The sequence below is a fragment of the Corylus avellana genome, chromosome 7, assembly GCF_965113065.1.
Source record: "Corylus avellana chromosome 7, dhCorAvel1.hap1.2, whole genome shotgun sequence".
NCBI lineage: Eukaryota > Viridiplantae > Streptophyta > Magnoliopsida > Fagales > Betulaceae > Corylus > Corylus avellana.
Window position 1 is genome coordinate 11,401,358 of NC_142496.1, and position 4,730 is coordinate 11,406,087.

Consider the following 4,730-nt stretch of genomic DNA (forward strand, 5'->3'; position numbering starts at 1 on the left):
TATTGCCATTCCGTATCGCCGTGTGAGGCGATATTGCTTAGAGTGCCTACCAAAAAGTTGATGCAATGCCTCCTTCTTCGCTCTATAGCAACGATCAATAGGAACATCGACGTTAAGGTCTCTCTTCACCCTCTGTTTCAATGCATATGGTGTCCACGTGGGGTCATCCTTGAAGTCCCTCTTATAAGTACGAACAAGATACTCAACATCGAATCTAGAGTTTTCGTACTGATTACCACAAATATGAACCGGGTAGTACGTCTTAATTTGAAAACAAGTCCTGGTAGCATCACTAGAGGCATGAATCCTCCATGAGCAATGCTCTAATTTACAGACTGCACTCACCCTACTCGTGTCATTGTGCTTGTAGTTGTAATCAAACCCTTTCTGCACAGCATGCGTCTTGAGTCCCATCTTGAATGAACCTGAATCTGCAAATTGATCCCCAAGCTCAAACGTCACTGGAATCTTCAAGTCATGTTTCAGATTGAACTGTCTATACCGCTTCCTTTTTTTCCAACCTCGCCAGCGTCACTTTCTTGCAAACTTGCAAGACCATCACTTTCATCATCAGATTCCTCATCCCCCAAATCGGCTCCTTTCTCACCTATGTTAATGTCAACTTTTTCCCACCATTTGGACGTCCCATCCTTCTCTTTTTTGACCTCATCAGCATCATAGAAAAGGTCCTCATCCTCACCATCAGTTGCTTCGAAGTCAGTCAACAGCTTCTTGATAACTTCATCAATATCCTCTTCCACTTTCTTCTTCTGTGGCCTACCACCACGTCCATTTTTTTTGTACCAGTTTTGGGCACGGTGTCTGCACCAACATTCTGATTGTCTTCCTCGTCCTGCAAAACCGGTTGAGCAACCCGTCTTCTTCTTCTTCTGCGTACTGAAATAATATATACAAAAATTAAAATAAAAAACCAAAAACAAAAGAATCAAGTAATAAAAAACCATAAATAATCGTGACAACATAAAGTTAGTTGCTGGTGAATATTATTTCTAAAAAAATAAATAAAATAAAATAAAATAAGAATCCAACTCAATTTCAATTTGTATGTACCTCATCGGCTGGTGGTCGGTTCCCCGCTTGGTTTCTTGGATGGCGTAATAGAACGGGCAGCCTTAGTTTTAACTCGTGGGCTTTTGAAATGTCTTGATTGAGAATTTCCACCTTCTCCACCTTGTCCTTGTACATCTCCATCTTGGCGTGCAGCATTAGGTATGTCCTCCATCCCTAAAAGAAACAATCAAATTTGTTGTTAGTCATTCGGGAAGGGAAGGCTAAGTGCTCTCATGATATATTATTTGAAAAAACAATTAAGTTAACAAATAAGAAATAAGTATACTACCTTCAGCCCTAGGTATTTCATCCACCCCGTCACCTTCTCCATCTCCGTCATGAAGGGGAGGCCTAGGTATCTCACCCACCCCGCCACCATCTTCTGCATCTCCATCATGACGGGGAGCCGTAGGTATCTCACCCACCCCACCACCACCTTCTCCATCTCCATCATGCCGAGCAGTACTAGGTATCTCACCCACCCCGCCGCCACCTTCTCCATGTTGTCTTTCAACAGCTTCAAGAAATAAATGCTCCTCTATCATTATAGCACTGTCCACCATATGCTCAACATATAAATAAACATCTTGTGATCTGTACTCAGCCATAATATTTACAAAATCTACAACGTCTGCATCACTATTTAAAGATATCACTTGATTATGTGGACTATCACCGACATTATACCAACATCTAAAGTCGCTCATGTATCCTAAGTCACGAACCAACTCTTTGACTTCCCACATACTAAAATAGTCAACATCATAGCCTTTCACTTCATGGACGTCGCCACCAATGTATTTAAATGCGGTATGGGTCATTGTCCCACCGTGGTGCATGATTATATTGACAGCCATATCTGTAAACATATAAAAAAGTGTAAGAAAAAATATAAAAGAGTGTAAGAAAAAATGTTTGTCCATACAAGAAAACACAAAAACAATAATATCTATTTATTGCATGAAATAGATTACGTGCATGTTTTGGACTCAAGATGCCCAACTTAAGCTGATTTTGGATGTTAGGTTGACATAGTTGACAACCATTCATTTGGGAAAAAAGGACAAAACATAATAGTAATAAGGGAAATCATATCTAAAATCCTTAGGTAAATGTGCTTTTATTAAAAACTCTTTGGGTATTGTTTTTTGGGAAATTTAGTCCTTGGGTCACTCGGAACTACTAGAAACTCCTTACCGTTAATTTTTGCTAACTACCGTTATAGTAATAGTAAACATATACTTTTGGACATGCATGTTATAGGTGCAAAGTGCACTTTTCGCCCATTGTTATATGTGGAAAGATCAACAAATGCATACAATACACTCATAAATGGCAACTTCTTCCTTCTTTCTTTCTTTCTTTATTTTTTTAGTTTATTTATTTTATTTATTGCGATCCCAATGGGGGCCACCCATACCTTTGACGGCCCCATTGGGATCGCAATAAAGGTAGTGGGATTGCCCCCATTGCTTCATTACTCTTAATCTACTCAATGTAATTGAATTATGCAAAAATACATCAATACATGTAAAAAATTTCTCTTTCTATAAGAACCATTAACCTATTCGATGCCTTAAATTATGCAAAAATTCATTAATATAGGTAAAAGAAGCAGGTTTAAGTTACATTTGCTACTTAATAACTTTCTATAGGATCAATATTTTGCCAAAGTCACCATTACATTATATTAATATACATGTCCATCATGCTTGCTAAATATTAAGAGAATGTGAGATTAGAAACTGTCCAATCTAAAAATGTTAAAGATAAAGTTTTTTTAAAAAAAGAATTTTAAACAAGCTTATAAATAAATAAGTGTTAGATTATAGTAAATCCCACCAGATTGACATGAAATTTAGCATGCACAATAGCATGGAGGGCATGTAATCCAAGAAAGTAGTTGAATATAGGTACAATTATATACACTTGTGAGCGTGAGAGATTAAATCCCATATTGGAAAGCTATCACAAGAGGATATAGACAATTCATCCTACAAGACAGCTCATGAGATAATAAAAGCTTTTGTTTAATGCAAAATGTGGTTGAGGTAACGACGAAAGGAAAAAAATTTTAAATATAAAGAACAGTATATATATATATATATATATATATATATATATATATATATATATATATATACCATCTTCAAATTACTATTTCATTGTCAATGTCTCATCCAAATTAAATCTCATATTAAAATAACAGATCAATTAAACACCTAATTTGACTTCTCCAAATTCAGAACATCCATACCCTTCTAGAATGAGCACGGTGAGTTGTATATTGAGCAACTTTTTTTCTTTTTTTTTTTCTGTTTTTTAACAGTATATTGAGCAAGTTGAGTTGTGCATTAAATGGAAGGAAATTAAGCCCCACAGAAAAAAATTGATAGAATCCCTTATGCCTAACACGACAAAATCCCCCTTAACCAACTTGCCAGTGCACACGAAAAAACAACTGTCTCATTCCAGGACCACAACCAAGGTGGACCACACCCACTGCCAATCAACAATAATATTGGCTCAAAAGTGCAATATTCGACAGATGTTGGACAAAAAATGGTTGGGGATGGGGTTTCGACCAAAAGCTTCCAACACAACAAAAAAATTCAAAACACAACTGATAAGTGCCAAATATTGCATATTTGGACCCCTTTATTTACATTAGTTAATCCTTTAGCTGTGTCGTTATTTAATATTTTGTGTTAGTTTTGTGTTTTTAGTGTTAGTTTTGTGTTTTTAGTGTTTTGTAGGTCATTGAAGAAAAACTGCAGCTTTAAAGGGAAAAATGCGAAGTTTGGAAGAAAGCATACTTTGAGAAGACCTAGATTGTGTGGTTAAGTCTAACCAAATCTAAGGAAAGGTTAAATCAGATTAAAGTTCAGATTGGATAAGATTTCGGATCGGATTCAAATTCAGATTCTGCACACGTCTTAGTATTTTGACCATAACTCTCCGCTCAAATATCGGATTGAAGTGATTCAAACGGCATTAGAAAGCTAGCTCAAAATACTACAATTTGTTGTGAAATATAATTTTCGTAATTCGTACAGTTACTATGTCAAAATCGCCTCACAATTAAAAGACACAAATCTGGACGAATCCTATTCCGATTTCAGACTTCTATTTTGACTGGGAGACAGACTTCCGAATTATCTAGGTTTACTTAGGCTTCTAGGACTTCCCTAAGCTTATAAATAGACTTCTTTGCATTCAAGAAAAGACACACAATCCCAGAGAGCAAAATTCTTTTGTTTAGTTTTTCTTTAGGTTTAGGTTTAGGTTTAGATTTTATTTTTATGTGGAGCTAAATTCCCAACTAAGGTTGGGGATAAAGCCTCACCGATGAAGAACATCAATACTTTTATGTAAGTTTTTATTATTTTGATTTTATTGGGTTTTATATTTCAATTGTTTTACTTCTAATCAATTGTGTGGAGTGATTCTTGGATATCTCTTGTGATTCAAGGATACATGTGATGATTTGAGATAATTTCATATGATTGATTGCTTAGCTTTTAACTCATAAAAATTGGATATCCCTTGTGATTTGTTCTACGGATACATCTGGTGTTTCAATTGAATTTGGATTCCTTTTGTGATTTGGTCAATGAATGGATACATGGGATGATTTTGATTAATTCTTTGAAGCATAG